This window comes from Columba livia, chromosome 1 (assembly GCF_036013475.1).
Source record: "Columba livia isolate bColLiv1 breed racing homer chromosome 1, bColLiv1.pat.W.v2, whole genome shotgun sequence".
In the NCBI taxonomy this organism is placed as follows: domain Eukaryota; kingdom Metazoa; phylum Chordata; class Aves; order Columbiformes; family Columbidae; genus Columba; species Columba livia.
In genome coordinates, this window is record NC_088602.1 from 134222607 (window position 1) to 134244418 (window position 21812).

Genomic DNA, 21812 nt, shown 5'->3' on the forward strand with positions numbered 1-21812 from the left:
TTCCCCTTTAACAGCTGATTTCAGGGACAGCAGGTGTGTAAGAAGCCCCTTGGAAAGAAGAGCAAGTGTGGTTTGTGACAGAATTGAGTGGAGATGATCCCAAGCTGAAAGTCAAAAAAAAGGATCTTCTTTCAAGTTCATTGAGTGACTTGCAGTTTTATTCCAGCGCCTAACACAGGTAAGAGGCTTCTACAGAATCTGTATTTCTCGAGGTGTTTTAATATGTGAATCCTAACCCTTATTCATCAGTGGCTTCTGGTTTTGAAAGTACTGATGCAGTGCCAGGTACCAGTATCAGGTTTTGGGGAGTTTTATTGGTCTTTAAGATAGCTCTTTTGGCAAAATCAAGTCAGAGAGTCATGGTGCACTTGTCAGCGATCCTACAGTTAATGAATGCATATGCAGAGTATATCTGAATTCGAGAGTAAAAGAGGACTGTTTCTTAAATCTTTGTATCTCATTTCCATGTAAATCAGGAGAAATTTGAGTTAAGCAAGAGGTCTGCATCAAGGTGAGAAGTGTTGTTGGCTCTTGACCCCTTGCTGGAGCCGATTCCTGGAGTAAATTTGGTCTGAAACTGTGTTGCTGTTACAGAATATATATGTATAACAACAACAAAACAAAACACCAAAACAAACAAACAAACACAAAAACCCACGACAAAACAAAAAACAACCACAAACAAACACAACAGAAATACACACACTAAAACCAAAAACCACTAAGAAATTCGAGCATGCCTTTTGAAATGTTGTGTATAAACGCTAGAGATTTGTCTGAAAGGGAGACTACCTGCACCATCTAGGCTGAGCCAGCTGCAGGCAGCTGTATGTCAAGCTGACATTATGGAGCTAATGGGCAGAACCCTTCAAGAAGGCAATGAGGGTGGGAATGAGCTCTGTTGCAGATACCCACCCTAAAGCTTCTTCCTTGCTCCTTTATACTCACTCTTTATACTCACTCTTTATACTCACTCTTTTTTATACTCACTCTTGGGCATGAGGTACCAGGTTCCTAGGCAGACTTGGGCTTTCCTATTTTCTTTATACAGGATGATTTGTACAGTCCGTATAAAATGCACTGACATGTGAGTTACTTGAGAAGTCATGTTTGGTGGGAGTGGGCAACTAGTCCTGTGTCTGCTCACTGGAGGGACAATGTATTTTAGATCATGAAAACTGAGGGCAGCTTTGCTCCATCATCATTTCATTGGGGGCAAACAGCGAGAAAGCATGCAATTCTATTCTCTGTGGCTTAATTTCAGTCAGAGATAGGTCTGCAGGGCAGTAATATCCATCTTCCACAGCTAAGGTACCAACAAGGCCTCTGTATTAACATGTAGGCAGTGCATTGAATGTATGCAACACATCCTATACTACCCCCCCAGCTCCCCCAAGTGCTTTTGTAAAAGTGCCTGCGTGATGCTGAAACACAGCAATATGTGGCTTCTGCTGCCAGAGAAGACCAACCTCAAAATGAAGAACTGCCTCTGCAGCTGCATGGGCAGTGAGAGTTGGGGTGGTTCCACAGGACAGCAGCCACAAAAGCTGCTTTCTGACAGATAGTGTCCTTATTCCTTAGTCATTAGCCCTAATTAAGGAGTTCTGTCATATTTAAAAAAAAAAAAAAAAAAGAAACTGAGGAAGAAAAGGAGAAAATAAACAGCCAAGAAGGAGAAAATATGGGAATAGTTGGGATTATCTCTGTGCCGTCTCTCAGGTCCAGTGACAACACGACTACAATGGGTAGCTTTCAGGACTGCATATGGTCTTCCTTCCGAGGGAGTTGATTAAGCGACTCCGGATGAAATTGAAATCCTGTGATTTGACCTTTGTCTGGCCTGGGAGGGCTGCAATTCGCATAACAATTTCCTTTTGTTCTTTGTTTGGAGTTATTAATCCAACATGAGCCTCGAATTAATCAGGGGTAGTGCGTTGTTACATTTCTAATTCACAGCTCCACTGCTTGTGTCTTTTTTAATTAAGGCCGAATGATAGCAGGCCTTAGCCCCTGATTGCAACACTTACTAACCACACATTGAGGGATGAAGAGGCTAAATAGGCAGAATGAGATTACTTCAAGGTTTCGCTTAATTGTTTTCTTCCTTTAAGTAAAGAGCACTGAATGAACATTGTTAATGCCAGGCTGGGAGTATTTCTTTTATATGTGTGTTATGTGCGTGTGTGTATATGTGCGTGCTGGGGTGGGGGAGGTTATGACGAGTGCACCGAGGACTCAGAGCTCTAATGGCTCAAGGGTTTGTAAAATTGAAGCCTTTGGTTATTGATTTAAACCATTCCTCCCACCTCCCCTGAGGGGCAGGGGCAAGGGTAGAGAAAGGAGGAAAAGAGTTGAAGAACATTAAACTTAAGTTAGCTGCATGGATTTCCTTGTATCCTGCGTGAACACATTTATTTATGTTTGTTTGGGTTTTGTGTTTTTGTTGTGTTGGGTTTTTGTTGTGTTTTTTTGTTGTTGTTGTTTTTCTATTTGCTCATCGTTCAGAGGTAGAAAATGCAGGAAGATTGAAGGCTATCAGAGATCCTAAAGAATTGTGTTGAGAGGCACAGTTCTCCAAAGCCTGGGAGTGGTAATAATGATAATAAAATAAAGGCGAGCCAGTTGTGTCACACACCAGATTTTGCTCATACTGAAGGATGTTTGAGCCATGTTTCAAAAGCTGTTTGTAAATTTGTATTGTCAGAGCAGTTTGGGGCCACAAAGGCGCAGGTGCTATTCCAAGGGAACAGTGTAGATGATCCCAGTTAGATTCATGCTGTATAACTCAGCCTGTACCAGCCACTTGGGATGCTGGAAAAGAACATGCACTGAGTGTCCAGCCTTGCAAACATATATTTGCAAAAATAGTTCTGTTAGCTTAGAAGAAAGGATAAGCATGACAGGATTCGGGATTGCAGGATCAGTCCTGGTGTTTTGGCCTCCTGTGGTGCAATACATGGGATATGATTGTTGTGGAGAAAGTTTAATATTTAAAGTCCCAGTCCTTTAGCTGCTGATTATACTGAAATCCCACAGAATGCAATTTGTGTTGTGTGCCCTGCAATATCAGATAGAGCTCTGTAATTGTGGGAAACTAACTGTTCCTGAGTTATTTCATCCATCCAAGGAACTGAATGGATGGGGAAGTGCTGTGAAGAGTTAATGTTCCTGTGTAAAACAGCAAGCCAGTGTTAATCATACCATGCTGCACAGATACAGAGCTGCTGGTCTGACTCTGGCACGGGATATACAGGGCAGCAACACTGTTCCTGCTTTTCTGAATTCTCCATGCGTGGTGGCTGCTCCATGCAGGATTATCTAAGAATGCAATGATAAAACCTCTAGATAGACTCAGCAAAAGTAGAGTATAAGCTCTAAAGGAGAAAAATGCCCCAGGTAAAAGCTTATTTCTGTGTTTAGAAATCTAAATCATTAATTGAGTCTGCTTTTTTAGATGAGCCTGAAAAGAACAGGCTATATATTCAGTCTTCCACAGAAATGTATATTGTATCTGGAAACACAAACCAACTAACACACAAATCTTTAGATGTGACCTTCAGTTTCTGCAAGGAAGTACCAGTGACTCCATTTCTTTCTATGCTCAGTCATGTCAACACAGGATTTACACTGAATTAGGTTCACTGGTTCAAAGCTGTTTTCTTGACTTTCCTGCTCTTTTCTTAGGTGCTGCCTGATCCTGCATGTCAGGATACTTCTGGTAGATTGCCAGCTGCCATGCAGGGAGAAGTAATAGGATAAGATGCTCAGTAGGGCTGCCTTACTGGCAGTTCAAGCACCTTATACATAATTTTGTTTTTCAGAACCAGTTTTGATGCTCTTGCACTGAATAACACCTTATTCTGCAAGTACTCCTATTGAATCAGACTTTACATGGATATAATAGTATTAAGCATGAGTAAGCACATCAGAATCGGGCCATCAATCACTTATTGTTGTTTATTTCCATTTAAAGACTGAATACTTCACATTTGTCCACCTTGTTCTCTTTTTCCTAGAAATCTCTGCACACCCCAGGGTATGTTTGTTTATAGCAGACACAATTCCAGAATTGAAGCCTACTTTCAATGCTGTTCTGTGCCTTACATTTGTGTGCTGCTTTTTAAAATTATTGTTTGAATGCTCACTGTCATAGATTTAAAGGTGTCATATTACCCTTTCAAGGGGGCTAGGGATAAATTGATACCCCTGTATGTTTTTTGTATGAATGTTTTGAATACCGTCTTAAAACCCAAAGTCCAGCCTGTTCTGTCTCCTGTTTAAAATCTCATGGCAGTAGTCATTAGAATGGATATATTTGGGTTACTTCTTAAATCTGCTTATTTTCCTTATTCTCATATAGGATAATGTTCATCATTAATGTATTCAGCAGTGGTCCTCAGCAAACTTATAATACCATTTAAGTGCTCTGAGGTCCTTAAAGATGAAAGAAGTTGTATAAACAGATGGCAGCAGCATTGTAATGCTGCTTTGGATGGTTAACCCTAATTTTAAACTGTCTTGCAGGACCTTGTTATGGTACTTGGTTCTAGCTCTCTCTTGGAGGTTTTCGACATTCGGTTTGCTCTCTCTGTAATATGACATTTCTGATTGCTTTCTGTTACTCTGTGAGGGAAGTTAGGCTTCTTGCCATACTCATGAACCAAAAGACTGGGTTGTGGTACCTGATGATGCTTTCCTGTCCTTGCCCAAAGTGGCTGTAGTTGCGTTTATCAGTAGTTCTTGAATATTTCCATCTGCAACAGTCAACAGTGATGAGTCCACAAATAAATAAGGAGTGAGTTTTGTTGTGGCTGCTGCTGTTATGCCTCACAGTTTTAGAAAATCTGTTACTCTTTATGAAACATTTCTCTTGAGATCAAAACTGCCCTGAACTCCTCTCTCCTCTCTCCTCTCTCCTCCTCTCTCCTCTCTCCTCCTCTCTCCTCTCTCCTCCTCTCTCCTCTCTTCTCCTCTCTCCTCTGTCCTCTCTCCTCTCTCCTCTGTCCTCTGTCCTCTCTCCTCTCTCCTCTCTCTCTCCTCTCCTTCCATCTCATAGACACGAGGATGTGCTCCTCAAGTTTCCAATGACAAGCCTCTCTTGTGCAGCAAAATGCCAAATTTCAGCAGCAACGCGGCAGTCGTGCCACTCCTTCGCCATGCGTGGATGTGCTGACGCTCCTTCTTGAAATCAGTGGCAGGTCGGCCCCGGCCTGTTGTATTTCTCTGCTCTCCCCTTTCGGACATAAGGTGGAGATTACGATTAATGGTCCTTTGAGTTGCTCAGCGCTCCTCCCCTCTGTGCTGTCTCCTCGCGATCCCCCTTCCCGCGCCCTCCCCTCTCTCCCCGTCAATGGGAGCCTTTGATGTTGCACAAGAGAAGACTGTTGGCTAACAGTCTGGAGGCTGCTTCGTTTGAGCTAACCACCACATGAAAACAAATGCGATCCATCATATTTCATTAACTAGCTGCCCCCTGTTCGGGTGCCCTTTTTTGATGTCAGAGCGCATCCTGACAGAAATCAGAAAGATATGTGTGATTAAGACCAGTAATAATAGTTGGAGCATTGTATTGTAAATTACCTTTCTGGGCCCCGGTACTTTATCAGCCCCACTGGCCTTGGCTTGGGTACATTTTTGACTACTCTGTATATACAGTGTATTAGCGCAATGGAGATCATTATGTGGCCTGTATTTGAGTCATTTTTATTTAAGATGCCAAACAATAAGCTGTTGATTGGGGGAACAAGAGGCGAACAATAATGTTCTGTGTCACATAATACACCACCATTTTCCAGCTTTGCTTTAGAAGGGCCCTCTTTATTGTTTTTGTATAAAAATGGTTCTTAGGAGGAGGAATATTTTGCTGAGGTATGTCATTATTTTGCAAATTTCTATTATCTCATCATGTTGTCTTCATTGTAAATTGCAGCTAATTAGGAACCTAGTTAGAGCCCCAGCTTTGAGGCTGGCTTTTTTGTGAAAAGAGCCCACCGATTACCGCACTACAAGAGAGGAAGGGAGAGAAAAAGGAGATTAATCTGGTTACCTAGGCGACACTCGCTTCCATCTGCGAGGAACAATACATTTTTGTTTCCTTGGCTCAGTTCAGATCTGTTTTGTTTAGGGGGAAAAAAAGAGGGAGAGGGAGAGAGAGAGAACAGGGGAGAGAGGGAGAGGGAGAGAAGGCAGCCCCACAACAATGCTGGACTCTGTCTGGCCCCGGCTTACCCACTTCCATCCCTCTGCAAGTTCGGGGTCTCGAGGGAGTGGGAAGATGAAAGAGATAAGCTCCAAAGTTGTCAAAGGTCATAACCTTGCCACACAAAGCCAGCAGTTTTACTTCTAAATCCCCTTCTCCCGAAAAGCACTTAATGAAATAATATACTGTGCTTCTCAACACCCTGTAGTCTTTATTAAGCAGCAAGGCCCGTGAGATGGTGAATTTAAGGAGTCAGCTAAAACTTCTGACTAAACAGTCGCTAACTCGGAGCGTCTACAGTAGATGTGCTGGGTTTTGTTCTGAGTGAGACAACTTTTCTTCCACTGTCTCTTGTTAGCAGTATTGTGGCTTCCCTGACATATGTTTTATAGCCGCCTTCACACAAAAGGCAGAGGTCTGTGAAGGCAGGGCAGTCTGATTTTTTTTTTTTCTTTAATTTCTTTTCAGTTACCTTCACAAGGTCATGGTTTAACAGATGACAGCGACCTGTATCTTTCCTGTTGTGCATCAAACTATTAAACACTGGCACAGCTTTTGCATAGGGTAGACAATGCAGCCACATTATTTGCTTCTTATTTTGGAGCAGCTTGGCAGAAAAAGGACGGAGGTAATAACCAGAGCTGATAGAGTCTGGCTAAAAGCTTAGAAATGCTCACGAGCTCTTGAACTGAATTGGCTAAAGCCACAGCCTTTCAATAAGCATAATGCTTTCTCCAGGTGTTGTGTCATCATGTATAATGTTTTACTATATGATAGCGTTATGTATGATGACATAAAGTCACAAAAATGTCGAAGTTACCGATTTTAGCTTATCTGAGCTTTCCAAACCTGGACTGTGCTGATTAAATCAGAACAAGTATCAGGTTAACAAAGCTAAACCTCTTATTCTGCATTGCTCTGAAGTACTGTTCTTACATTTTCTTCCTCTAAAGAAGCTTTTAGGAGCTGCTTCAGTGACGGTACATTGTTCTCCCTGACTGGAAATGACAGTCATCATGTTAAAAAACTACAAATATTCAGGAGTAAAGAATAAATGAAGGTACGACAGCTTTTTTGACGGGGGAGCAGGAGTCCTCTTGGAATTGAAGCCATTTGAATTTCCAGTTCTGCCACGTGCTTTCTGTGGGATCTCGGCCAGTTCATTTGGCCTGTTTCTGCCTCAGACCTTGACCTATAAAGTAGGCAAAGCTATATTTCTCTACCATGAAGGATAACTTGAGCCTTAATTAATTAAGAACTCAGGGTGAGTTTGAGATGCTTGGATGCAGAGCTCTGTATAAATGCAGAACATTTAATCCTTACCTATTCTGTTTCAATAAATGACTTGTTGGGTACACCTGAACCAGTTCTTCTGAGAAGAACTCTCAAGTGAAAATTAAATCAATCATACTTGACTTCGTTAATTGAAGAGGCTTGCTGAGATGTTTTGCAGACATTTGGATGGAGCAGTTGTCACCTCACAGACAATTAGCTGTTATTTTACAAGCCCTGAGGAGAATGTCCTCAGTAATTCTGCAACACATTAAGATGAAGCAGGGGAGGAAAAATGGTTATATGTTATCCGTGTGCAACACAGTTGATATTATTTGAGAGAAAGATTGGGAGAGTAAAGTAGCAAGTGGAGACTGTTAGCAGTATAAAGAAAGGAAGAAGAATATTTTACAAGTTGGTTTAAATAGCGTTTTTTGTGTTTTAGTAGCAATGTTCATTCTGAAGTAATCATTAAGAACCCACCAAAATTGTAGGGGGAGGTGGAAATCTTAACCCATTATTAGAGAACCATCATGACTCCACATAGCAAGTTAGAGAAAGGTGTTACTTTGTACTGCAATATTGGAGAGACTCTAGGGTTACCCTTCCTATACATAGAGATGAGCAGGGAGGGGGCATTTAATAACTTTTGTTGGCCTACACTGTTCTTACATCTTGTGGAAAAGGTTGACAGTGACAGAGTGTGGACAGAACTCATTACTTGTTAAACAGACATCATAATGTGAAAAAACAAAGTCATATTACTCCTACTGGGGTGTGCTGTGTATGCATTTAGTCACCAAAGAGCATTATCTCCAGCTAGGAATTATTATGGCAAGAGAAAAATAAAGAAAATGCAATGTCAGTTTAAGTGACTGCTAGGGAGAAACAAGGGTTTATTTCAGTTTGATACAGTTTTACTTGGGCTCACAAGATAGGGAATCAAGAATTAAAAAAATATATTTTTAGAAAATAAAATCCAGGGTGGCCCAGGCCTGAAGAGCTTTGCTGAGTCCTGAATCTGCAGAAGGATCTTCCGGGAGAATTGTTAAAGTTTCAAGGAAAGATCAATGTCTGCTTCAGCCCCGGTATGAAAACTGGAGCATTTGTTGGCAAGTCTGTACCATTGTCATCATCACAAGGAATTCTGCTTCTATTCATGTGCTTCCAATATGCACTGAGATCCATTTGATTTTCCTGAAATGGAGGGGATCTGTTATTCCAAGGAAGGGACCTGCAAAAGACCCCATTTCCTCTTGTGTCCTGGCACTGTTGCCAAGGTCTGCAATACTGTATACTGGTCTAGATAGACCCTGTTTACAATTGAGACTTCTTAATGCCCCAGCCAGCTGGTGTTTTGGAGATGGTGAAGGTGACACACTCTGCACTGCAACCTGCAATCTCACAAGCCGTGGCACCAGTGGTCTGCTGCCCACCTCACACCAGCCTGGAGCATGGGATAGGGACAGATTTCCAGAGAGGAGTGCCAGGACCTTGCTCCTGGCGACTCTGATGCTTCCCTGGAAGGTCTTTCTGTCTTTATTGTTAATTGGTGTAAAGTCTGCTTGGGTCCGTCAAATCTGACAAAATGAAACCCAGAGGGGGAATATTGCTGCAGCCTCACATTACAGCTTTCGTGTTGCATTTTGGAGAAACATAGAGTGTCATCTTGAGCTGTTAGTCTGGAAGTTCCTCAAAAGGTTTCTATTCAGGCCAGTCCCTTACCAGAGCCAGTTTAAGAAATTTAGCTCTTAAATTCCATTTCTTTTGAAACTATTTTTTTCTGTGTTGTGTAATGGTTTCCCTGCGTTTCCAGTCCATTACTGTCAGTTCTTTTTGGGAATGTCAGATTGCATAAAAGTTGATATAAACATTCAGCAGAGCTTGAAGCAGCCCCTGAATGGATTCTGCCTTGGCAAACCTACTCCTTTACCAAAACAACTTCTGAATAATCATTGCAAGGATGAAGATCTGTGTTATTTCTGTGTTATTCTATAGTAAAGAATTGGTAATGATTTTTCATATAGGAGTTTGAGGAGATGTGAAGAACTCAGACGGACAAGATAAAATAGTTCATATTTCTTGGTCTAGCATTTTTTTAGACAATTTTACCTTCTCTTTCAACTTAATGACAAATTTTCCGAGGAGAACAGGATGTGTTGCAAATGTGCAACCAGTCTGCCACATAGGCGACCCCAAAACTAGCCACCAGCAGTGGAAATTTGACTGTTTAAACCATAGTTAGAGTCAGAATTTATGTTGGAATGAACCTCTGAAAGTCACTTGGTCCAACCCTTTACTCAAAGGAGGGCCAACTTGGAAACTAGTTCAGGTTGTTCAAGTTCTTATTCAGTTTCTGGGCATCTCTCCAATGCTGTACCACCCTCACTATCAGTAATGATCTTCTAAATATCTAATTGTTATTTCCCTTGTTATTATTGTTCTAGTTACCAATATAAGCTGGATCTAAAAACATTTTCGTCATGTTTTAGGACAATGTGAAATCTTATATCTGTTTGGCAGAGGGAATTTACATGGTACAGGATTGGATGTTAGTGCAGTTATTGGCAAACGGGGAAGATGCACATGGTGGCTGGATCCCCAGAGATGACAAAATTATTGGTGCATGGTGACTGTCAGAGAACCTGGTGCTAATGAGGGACCACCTCTCTGCCTGTCTCTGTCTCTCTCTCATAATACAGCTATCTCTTTTCTGACAGAAGAAAGGAGAGGAAAAGAGAGTGAGAAAATCCTTCTGTTACTCAGGCGGCAAATACAGCATAAGAGAGCAGTGTGCTATATATACATGAGCTGTAGACAGCCATTTGATTTATCCCTTTCGAGGCCACACCATGTAAGTGGCTTGACTGGGGGCAACCAGAAGGAGTTCAAGGAAACAGTTGCTGATCACTTTTACTTCTTCCTTACTTTATTTTTATCCATGGATACCCAGTGCCAGAATGAGAGGACTTCTTCCTTTGTGAGTCATTTTTGTTTTCTCTGTGAACAGGGAGCTATGTTTAGATTCTTGTGACTGAATAAATTTCCTACAGATTAGAGCTTTCTTTAAGACAGGCCCTATCATGTGGGCACTCTGTGAGACTGTTTCTCCATTCTACTTCAACCCTTCTTTCTGCTCCTTCAAAAGTGAAAAAGACAAGTAGAAACAGATTTTGAAGAAATATCCTTGGTATAAAGGGTTTCCCAGGTTAATATGGAATCAGCAGAATAAATGTGCCTTCCTCTGCAAATGAAATTGCTCTCTATTAGCTCTTGAGAGAAGCTGACAGATACACCCTCTATTTCTTCACGAAACATATGTTAGAGATCTTTGAAGAGGACTTCAATACAGTGCACAGAGATTTTATTGGCTGCTTCGATAATATGCTTTGGTTCAACAGTCCGCAGAATAAAATAGAAGTATTGCCAGCAAAGACTCTTCAAAAATCATAAATTAAAAGTCCCAAAATGCAAAGTTGGCATCATATTAATGGTATTATAAACTAATATATCCTGCATCCCTTTTTCTTTGGCTTTTTGTTTCTGAACTTTTTCAGTGCCTTCAGCTGATGCATTCAGGGCATTAACATTAAATCTCAAATTTTAAGAATTGAAGCCCAATGAAAATCTAATGTGATCACTTGATTTGAGGAGCTGCAGCTTTGAGAGAAGCACGGACACTGGAAGATTTGTGAATAACGGAGATTGAATCTCAGAAGAGTCAGAAAGTCACTTCAGTTTTGGTCAGGTCCTGAAATCTTGAGTGGCCATCTGTACAGCTGAGGCAGTTAAACGGGTTTTCCTATGAGCTTGCTAGAATTTTGTGTCTTGTTTATTGTTTACCAACATCCACGTATTTCCTATAATAGATGATGACAGAAGGGGCTTGTTTTCATGGAACTACTATGAACTTTAGAAAAGAAAAAGATAACAGAGAAGTAGCAGTCAATTGAAGCTTTTTTTGCAGTAGATATTTCATGGCACTCTAGTGAAGTCCTCTCCTACAGTGGTTCTCCTTGAGCAGGTTTACAGAGCCACCCTCTAGCTGCAAATCATTTTTTTTCTGTCTCGGAATGTTGCACCTGCAATAATTCCTGTACAATGAATTAACTGAGTGAACAGGGAAAAAAGAGTTTTTCTGTTCATTGCTCTCTGTTTGAGAGATTTTATTCTCTTACTGATCTCGCTAATATTTACTTGTGTGCCTGGCTGTGTGTAGGTCAATAGTTGGCAGGTCTGGGGTACCAGTTAATGTCATTCTTGCTGAAAACACCCTTCTAGACAGCAAAAGAGGAGTGCGAAACTAACAAAAAAGAATGTAAAACATAGGTGTTTAAAGTATATACAACATTTACCAGGCACTCTATTTGAAACATTTTATATATGTATTTATTGTTAATTGATCCATTTAAAAATGTCAAGTTGATTGGCTTCCTTTCAGAGGATTGTTCGGTGGTGTTTTCTTTACTAGTGCCCCCTGTGGACCTGCATACACTGGTTACTCTTTCTTCAAGCTTTCAGTCTGGAACTTTTCATCGCATTGATGAACAGTAATAAAATCAGAAAGAAAAGGTAAATGGAGGGACTGATGGGCTTCCACACTTTGAAAAGTGACGTTGTAAATCAGATTTAAACAGAAAAAAGGCAAGAAAATTAAGATTCGCAAGTTGTTTTTTTTTTTTCTCAGCTCTGCTTGTGTGTGGTGTCACAAAATTCCCCAAACTAGGCTGATTGCATACATTGAATTCGGTAATTTAGCGTAAAAATCAGGTACACTATGCACTATTCTCCATACTTTCTCAACTCTTTCTGCCATCTCATGTATATTCTGGCCTTTAAGGACAGTCTTTCTATAGAGAGTGCTTTGTGGTATGTAAATCTTTCAGCAGCTAGATGAAGTCTTTGGCCAGCAAGTCAATAAAACTTGCTGTGAATCTGCACATTTTTTATTGCATTCAACTTTTATGCTTCCAGAGTGAAGATGATTAAGTTTTAAAAAGTTTGGAGAGCTTGACTTTAAACATTGTTGACAGCTTCAGGAATCATTGGGCATCCTGACATAATGTTATTCATGATGAGAGAGCTGTCAGCACAGATCAGAAGTGGTACCAGAGAGAAATGTAAGGCGATATTTTCACTATAGTATGTGGGGATTTCGCTATGCAACTTCTATTAATAATGGGAGTTTTGCAGCCAAATCCTCAAGCATCAACCCCTGAAAAATGCTGAAAACGTGCCCTGTAGTATAGCTTGAATTAAATTTTATGTTGGCTGTTGTTTGGACATTGAAGATCATCATGTCTGAGCAGTGGCTCTGGTTGCACTTTCCTTCAGGTGCTGCTGAAGAGTAGGGAACTGGAGTAGTGGAAGGATAGAGACAAACCGCATGACCAATTTGTGATCTCTGTCTCTTTTTGTGCATTTAAGCATGAGCAGATACATCTGTCTCCCAACAAATGTGCCATCTTTGGGCAGATCTGATCTATCAGTATTTATATACATTTTGACTGGTCCATCAGGATTCTGTTTGGCGCATTGTACTTGCACGGCGATGCCTATAGTCACATTTGTCAGAATTTCTGAGTGAGTTTCTGTTTGGACCTTTCTTTTTCCGAGTTACATTCTTGCTGAGTTTCCAGCATACTGAGTAGGACCTTGCTCCAGACGATGCAAATGACATTAATAACTAGCCTGGAAAAATCAACGTGAGCAAAGGGATGAGATGTTCTTCCCTGTAGTTGTTTTTTCCTCTTTCTCCTTTGCTCTCAAAATGACCGAGGTTGCACAGGGCTTGGGTCATCAGGCAAAGGAGAGGTATGAGTCTGTATGAGTGCCTCAGCTCGGGGGGGCAGCTCGTTCTGTCATTTGTGGTTCTGCCCATGCATGCGGGGGGCAGTAGAAGGCTTTTGGGAATGACTAGCAAGCCTCAGTAATGGGGGCAATCCACAGACTACAATGTCTGAATTTGCTCTTAAATTAGTTAATTTGTATTCTTACGTAGGTTCTGTAGAAATGCGGACACTTTGGGAGCTTTCCTCTCTTGCAACAGCATGGGAGAAGCAAGGAAAGCAAACCAGTTGAAAAGGATTTTGTAATTGGCATTGCGTATCTGAGTTAATATATTTCCATGACAGAAACAACCATGCCATAAAAACGAGCTGCATACTATTAGAAAGCTCACTTGTTCGGCTGCAGAACTGGCCAGTGATAGGTGTTGACTAGAAACCTAGCCCAAAACTTAAATCGTGCAAGGAGGCACAGGTTGACATTATCTTTAGAAAGTAATTTTTTTTTAGGACAGAGACTATATCTCGGTCAAGTGTGTGTTACATTTTGACTGCTAGCGTAATATAAATAGTAACAACGACAAGTTCAGGATTTTTTATGGACACTAAATCCTTGTTGTCTAAATGATTCCATAGCTATTTTTCCTTACATTTTCTTGCTCATTAAATTTTGATGCAACTACATGGGAGGGGGGGGGAAGGGAAAAAAAAAAAGAGGAAACATAATGTATTAATCCATCAAAAGCTGTGCTGAAAATGTTTGCATGCTTCTACTGAAAGGTCTCCCACCTCAATTTTAAGCCACAGCCTCAATCCACTCTTGTTTCTGTTTACCTTTAGAGTATTTTCAGTCATTGTATACTTATAAAATAATTAGAATGCTTCAAAAACCACTATTTTTATAAAGCCAAGGTTTCTATGGTATGAATTCTTCCCAGCTGTGATAAAACACTTTTGAAATTAACAGTAGCTTGATGAGATCTATATGGGACTTTGTAAACAGGAGCAACCTTTGTGCTGCTGTAGCTGAAGTTACCTCAGCACTTGTCACTGCAACCTGAGTTTTCATGTGATTGTTTCAGCTGTCCACGCGTCCTCTGCGGTGATGTTTACTGTACAAAACATCAGATCTTGAGCACACGTCTATCAGATTTAAATGTAAAGCACTTGACTGTTTATTTTCTAATTATTCACCCTCAGAAGCTGATTTTTCTCTTTATATAATTATGAAGATTTATTTTTCTTTAAAGTAGTTTGTTAGACTCCCTGTTTTTTCCTGATGTCAGTTACCTTTGGTTTTGTATGCACGTCTCTTAAATATTTCATTGAGGCTTGATCTTGCAAGGTCCAGAGTACTTACCTGATTAAATATAAGTGCTTTGTAGGATCTTCAGCAAGAGTGCTGTGGCAGAACCAAGCCCTGTAGCAAAGCCAGGGTGAGCTTTTGGCTGAGGGCTGGCACTTGCTACTCCTGACAGCCTGGGACCTGGGGAGTCGCTCTTTGCTGGGGTTTTACCTCAATTTACTCCACTGTAATGCAGATGTGGGAAATTTTGCGTCCCTTTCTGTGATTTTATTTGGTTAATCAACTGATGCTTGAAAAATTCTTTGAGTTCTTACAGAGAAGTACACAGTCTGCATATTTGTACTTTGTGTATGTGTGTTTATAAGCATGCAAAATATGTATTTATTCCAATTCGATGTAGTGATAGTCCCAGCTTGAAAGTAGTCTCCTGCAGATGTACTGCAAAAGGACTGAAAAAAAAAACCTTTTTAATGCATCAAACACTATGATGTGCGATCCATGTCCCATCCTGTAAGCTGTTATGATGCTAAAACTTGGAATGGCTGCAGAATGCTGGGTAAAAATCCCCTTTGTCTGTGTATAAGTATTGAAGGCAGTTGTACATGTTTATGCCAATTATGAACAGGTCTAGTCTGTATGGCAAGTGTTTCAATTTAAAAACCTTTTGTGACAGACTTAAAGTGTTCTAAAAATGTAAGTACAAAGGAACTTCTTGTCTCCCAAATGCTATGTTTCTGCACAGAATAAGGCTGGGTAACCACTGATTCTTGTAAAATGGAAGTGTGGCTTCCAAGCCTGAACTGTGTCATGAGATCAGCCACAACTGCACGCTATCACAAGGTCTGAACACAATCTAAATCTGGCATTACCAGGTGTCTTCAGGTTCATAACACATGTTCAACCCTGTACTGACACGGGATAGACTGCTGGGATTCCTGAGGGAGCTTTGCCGCCTCCTGTCTGTGAGCTTCTCCTCTCTTTGCCCCTCAAGAGATGTGATATGAGCACTTGAGGATCCTGGCCAGAGAAAGATTTTTGTCGTATGTTTTTTTGGGGCAAAGCATCAGCTGCCTCAGCAATAATGTGTGTCACAAGCAGAGAAACTCACTTTGAATCTCCATTTTATTTTCAAGGAGAGCTGGGATTCAGACTCTTTAAAGACTGGAGGGAGCAGCATGTGTATTTCTTTTGAATACTTTGTTGCAGACTATTTAGCTGCTCTCAGTTTTCCAGGGTGTATGAGAAAACAACAGGATGATAGAGATATTCTGATTGCATGGAGCCCCTGAGCGATGGTGTTCAGCTTGTTACATTGCTTCTCATATCATGGTTTTGCTCCTGTGTGATGCCAGATTGCCAAGACAGCCTTAAGTGTCAGGAGACGTTCTCAAATTTCATGTACCTGGTTTTAATCCTATTAGTCAGCAGTGTACTAAAATTCCTGACTTTATTTTGGTTAGTGTCCAGATGAACGAGGAGGGTGGTTCTTCTGTCTGCATCATGCTGGGCTACATGGCAAGGTTTGTTTTCTGTAGGTTTTTCTGTCCTCCAGCAGAACTCTGCTTTCGTACATGAATTAATGCTTTGGCTTGGTTGGGTTATTTGGGTGGTGTCTTTGAAGGCGATTCTGTGTGGTTAGTCCACTTGCAATTATTGCAGTCAGACTGGATGTATCTTCCTTTGTCGAAGGAGATACAACAACTCTTTTCTATTTTCCCCAGAGGCCAAAACGACTGTCTGAAAAAAATGATTGTATTAATTCCAGATGAACGCAAGGGTCTTTCTAATAATTAGAAGTTACAATGCATTAGGCAACAAGGAGTTTCTGTTGTTGATTATTCCCCTGTTCAGCTTTTGATGCCTTTCTGCTGCCATCCTGATTACCCAATTTATTCAAATATTGACTGGAGTTTGTCCAGGTAGACCAAGCACTGAGGTGAGAAGGCTTATCTTGTGGAGTGACTTACTTAGCATCTCAGTCACTGAGGTGATGCAGATTCTTTGTACCATATATATTAATTTTCTTTAAGCCCTGATTTAAGCCCAACTTGTATCCAGCTAATAATTCAATAGACATTAATTGTTATAGTCTGGCTAAGAAAAGAACACACACAAGGCGAGTTTTTAGTATTCAGTTCATATTGGTGTACATGAAAGATAACCCCCACAGGGGCTCTGTCTACAAGCACTAGGGACTTCTCAGAGGAAAATGTACTGACAGATCTCAGGTCAATACCATAATCATCCCTCACAGAGATTGATTCTGGACATACAGTAGGTAATGGATATATTTTTGTTCTGTTGGGATTTATGTTACTTTGTGGTCCAATTGTTTTAGACATTTTGTCCATCAAAGTAGGAGCATCTACGCAGGGTGATAAAATAACAGCTTGTCTCCTTGGATCTAACAAACAAGAAACCCCAAAATGCTTTCTGATCATTCAGGATTTTCCATATCTGTAGCACTTTAAAAAAAAAAAAAAAATTGCAGTAGTTTTTGTTGGTGAGATTTGGCTGTTGGGGGCTTTCTTGACTAGAATTTAAGGCAGTTACCTAGCCCTGTAGCTCTAAATGTGCACCTGGAAAAAGTTAGTGGCTTTACCTGACTCCTTTCTGGTGTGTCCCCCACCTTCCTCCATACCACCTATGGCCTGTAGTGGCCAGCGTGTTACTACAGAGCAGCTGCAGGAGTGTTAACAAAAAAGACAGACCCTACCAGGCCCAATATGAAAGGAAACTGCTCAAAGAGATCAACTGCTCAAAGATCTGCAGCAAAAGAAGATCTTGGGTGGCCTCAGATCCTCTGGAAATAGCGTGGGGCATCTCTTTGGGAAGAGTCAGTCCTGCCAGGCAGCAGAATGGCAGAGCGAGCTGCATGTATTTACAAGTCTGAATAAAAGAAGAGACTGATGGAAAATGTCAGGGCTTTGGGTATAAGCTCAGTCACTCTCAGCTCAAATACTTGTCCTATCATCCCTTGTTATCTGCACATCCTGTGGTTTTCTTTAACCCCTTTCTTTCTACATTTCCATTTTGCCTCCTTCCCGCATCTCCCTCTACATGTCCATTCTTCTTGCTCTTCCACTCATTCTTTCAGTGTTCCTTATTTTCTCTAAGAAATGGCTTTTTTGTTGTTATTCTTGTCTAGCCAGCAGGAAGAGCTGCTTCTGCCACTGAAAGTTATTCTGGCTCTGGGGTCACTGAATCTGGCCCATCGAGGTATCTAGGAGAAACGCTTGGTATGTTGACATACTAAGATGAAGTTGTCATGATGGCTGTTTGCAACACTGTCTGATTTGACAGTATTTACTTTCTCTGCACTTTCGGTTGAAAAGAAAAACAGTGCATCTAGGGAGTAAAGCTGCAGCTTGTAGCCCAGATCCGGTGCTCTTAAGAAGAGCTTTATTTTTATAAAATAATGGTTAACCATCACAGAAAGCAACATGTTATTGATCTGTGATAATTTTCTGAGGCTATTAAACTTCCGGGCATCATAAAAACAGCCTTCACTTGTTAAGCCAGAACTTCTTTGAAGAGGGCAATTGTAAATGTTTCCTGTTAATAGCTAAATATCTCCAACTAAAATATATGAATTTAGTATGCTCTATTATATTGTATGTGGATATGGAGCCAGAAATACCTGTAAAATAGTCCCATTCTTCCTCTCTTTCAAAGAAATAATATTAATGTCTGTGCAGGCTAATGAATTGAGCTCTGGGGACTGAAATTCTCTGTTTGTTCACAGAGCTGCTATGCCACAGTCAGCAGCAACGTTCAGCCACATTGTATTACAGAAACACCCTGTTTTATGAAGTACTTCTACTACTGTCAAATCGGTAGTTCTCCATATGATTTGGTCCTTGGCCTGTTCAGTTCCTTGGACAAAATCGGGATTATGAGTCCCAATCCTGAATATAATTTGCTGAATGTTGCAAATAAATAACAGTCCTATTGAAATCACTTCTCAGAATTAGTAACCAAAGAGTGATATATTACTTGGGTACATTTCTCTGGTCTAGGAGTATTCTTAGCTGGGCTTTCTCCCAGTTCTGTCATTTGTGCTAGGTAGTGTCAAGAAAAGAGCAAAAGCTGCAGCTGAAGGCTGGGTCACATCTTAATTTTTAGTACAAGTTGTGCTTCTTTTCTCTGCCCTGATAAAAGATTTGAATCATTTGAACAAGAGGAATATCTGATTAATGTAATATCAATAGATAAAACTAATCCTTAAGTGGTGCCACATGCAATTTCCATCGTCTTTTGATGTGTTACTTAGGGATAATTTCATTTCAGCTGGATAAAAAAGGAAAGGGTCAAATTGTGTCCTTACAGGCAAATCCAAAGGCAACACTTACATGTCAATATACAGTTAGGTCATAACAAATAACTTGATGAGGCAGTGAGCTACCTGATCTTTTCTGCCTGTGTATCAAAGGGCAGATTCTGGTACGCTTTTGGTAAGTAGCCAAATCAGTTCCATCCAAGTGAACCGATTCACGGGAACTTTAATTTGAAGAAACTTTTAAACTCGCTTTTCATACATGCATGAAAGCTGTAGCTGCCTTGAAACGCGAGTCCTCAGGTCTGAGTACTGAAACAGTGCTTGAGTCCTGGCAGCCCACAGAGTTTCATCTGGATATAAAAAGTAGCCGGGACTGTAGCCCTGAGCAATAACACCTTACATCATAAAAGAAGATGTAAAAAATTTATCCCCTAAATTCCCACAGTTAGCTTGAACAGCTCTTTGAGCAATCCCGATTCCAGCTGCACTTGCAGAGGCTTTCCAGAGCTCTGTAGGTTCTTCTGACAGTTGCTAAGTCTCCAGCTGTTGACAGCGACTTTCTTCTCTAGTACCTATTCAAACCAGAGCCCAATAGTACATTTTAAAAACTTCATAATTGCTCTTTGGTGCTGCTCTGACATTGAAATCCACAGGGGGTGATCAGAAAATTTCTTGTTCACATAAACCTCCAGGAGGGCTGCTACTAGTCTGCTAGTCTGTTGTTCTAAACTTTGCTGTGTTTCATAATCTGTTCACCTGTAAGGTCCCCTGTGATCTGCTGACATGAAATATGTATGTTAAAAATCTGATACATATCGCAGGAATAGGAAAGAAAGGCATTTTAAAACTTCTCAGAACTAATTATGTGAAGTGGTCAGAAAACCTCAGAAGGTGTAAAAACCACAGAAACTTTATTCCCGCCTTTTCACTGAGACCAAGTGGATCGGCCGGATTAGTAGAGCGCTGTGCATGTCAAGCAGGTACAAAATATTACCTGTGTAAAAAGTTACCTGCTGTGCAGATGGGCTTACCCTGTGCTATTAGGAAGTACACGAATTTAGCTTCAAAGCTGGATGACTTGCCTGTACTTTTTGAGGCCATCGGGACTGCTTTTCATGAGTAACACTATCATTTTTATAATTGAAAGGGTCAGCTTCTGGAGCATAAGATTTATTCAAATAAGCAAATATTGCTTCAAAGTGAGTGCTCTAAAGAGCAAATATATACTCCATCCTCGATTTCCTACCTTTTCTTTCCCAGTGCAATCCATTATACATATAGCACTGCACACATCAGCTGGGTGAGCACATTGGCTAGTATTTCCACCTTTTAATAGTATTAACCATCTCTCTGGTTGAGATCAGCTTCATATAATGCTTTTGGAATGTAATGCTCTTAATTTGCTATGTTTTATATCTAAACTATTGTGCATTGGCCACTGACCTGCTATCAATCAACTCAAATGCCTCAGTGCCCTTTCCATCCATTTGTGTTTTCTCTGTGTGTGCTGAGAATTAGATTTAAAGCAATGTGCCAGTGATTAAACAATTACTCTGTCCTCTCTCTTACATATCAATAATTTGAAAGAGAAAAAAGACAGCTATTCTTTTGTGTGTTTGACTGTGGCCTGTGGCTTTGAATCTAGTATATGATGACAAAGTGGTGTCTGCTTAAAAAAATAATAATTGTAATACATGTGGCCTTTTCAATTCCATTTGGGGACCTCTACCCATCGTAAAACAAAGAGAGCAGTTTAATGCAGGCTTTGATAATGTCATTTTCGGTCACCTTTTAATTAATAAACATGAAAAGGCTGAAATTGGATAGATCTTCTGAACTAACAATGGCAGGAATGTGAACTCGGTTTCAAAGACAATTTTAAGGGTATTTGAAGGTGGGCATTACTATTTAGGAAAATGGATGGGGTGACAAGCTTCCAATTAACAGCCATGAAGATGCATTTGAGATGAGACTGGTGGACACTGATATTGTACTGTTCTTCATGTGAGCAAATATTTTATGCTGTGTAAGAACTAAACGGTAGGAGAAGTTTATTGCTATGAGCGGAAGGAAAGCACAGGGTGGGTAGCTGTCTTACCTACCAAGCTGGAAGAAGGGTTGGTTCTGAGCCTCAGACAGGTCTAGCCACGTGTCTTCTCTTTGTGTCCACACACCTTGCTGAAGGGTACCGCTTCTCCATGTGCTCACTGTGGATGCAAAGGCGGAATCCCTGATACTGTAGCCCGTATCAGTCTATACACTGGCCTTTTGGATACTGTTGAAATAATCATTCTAAGTGAGTAAAAGTCCACAGGGACGGCGTGTTGTTTATTAGATCCCAGGGCTTCTGTTTTGTTTTGTTTCCTGGTGTTTCTGGACTCCATAGCAGCACTGCTGCTTGAGATGGCTTGTTCCCAGGCTCCCCCTTTCCAGGAGCTCGTAAAACAGGGGAGGGAGGACATGAGGAGAGGCAAGACGGCTGCAATGCTGGAAATGGCTCTGCTTCCCGACTTCCCATTGCTTTTCCATTTCTCTTGCACACACGTATAGTTATACATGCAATGTGTAACCTGCAGTCACAGATTAACTCCTGGTATTTTGACAAATACAAGTTTAGTCCAGATTCCTGCTTTGAGCTAAAGTACCCAAATGAGCAGCAATCTGATGAGGAAAAGTAAAAGCACTGTTTCAGTTTACATACCCCTGAAAAAATGATGCTCAGTGGTGTTAATTGGAACATCAAGCGCTGATTTATGATTGTCAGACGAACTTGTCCCTCAGCAATGGCAGTATTGTAACAAGAAGACTTGTTCTTTTCCTGAAGGATCAGCATACTACTGGTAATCAGTGTTTTACCAAGTAAAAAACTATGGCATTTTAACTTGTGCATTTCTTGCAAAAACAGGGCTAATTGTATTTTTAGGTTATTTTTAAATGCTTCAAAATTCTATACATTCATAAAATTGAATT

At 40.7% G+C, this 21812-nt stretch overlaps 1 protein-coding gene and 1 long non-coding RNA gene across 37 annotated transcripts in view; one reads left to right on the forward strand and one right to left on the reverse strand.

Annotated features, from left to right (window-relative positions):
- SOX5 (SRY-box transcription factor 5) overlaps positions 1-21812 on the forward strand; it is a 732238-nt gene that overhangs the window by 388285 nt on the left and 322141 nt on the right. For all 35 annotated transcript variants that reach the window (XM_065031395.1, XM_065031486.1, XM_065031443.1 and 32 more), the window contains one exon: positions 15-178. The gene's annotated coding sequence lies outside the window, so the exon portion shown is untranslated. The remainder of the gene's footprint in view (positions 1-14; positions 179-21812) is intronic.
- Positions 8382-21354, reverse strand: LOC135575525 (uncharacterized). Of its 2 annotated transcripts, XR_010466459.1 has the most exons (3): positions 20941-21344; positions 14618-16300; positions 8382-8668 (listed from the first exon to the last, which is right to left on the reverse strand). It is a non-coding gene; the product is annotated as an uncharacterized LOC135575525 (long non-coding RNA). The 2 variants fall into 2 exon arrangements; XR_010466448.1 differs by lacking the exon at positions 8382-8668 and having other exon boundaries at positions 15668-16300; positions 20941-21354.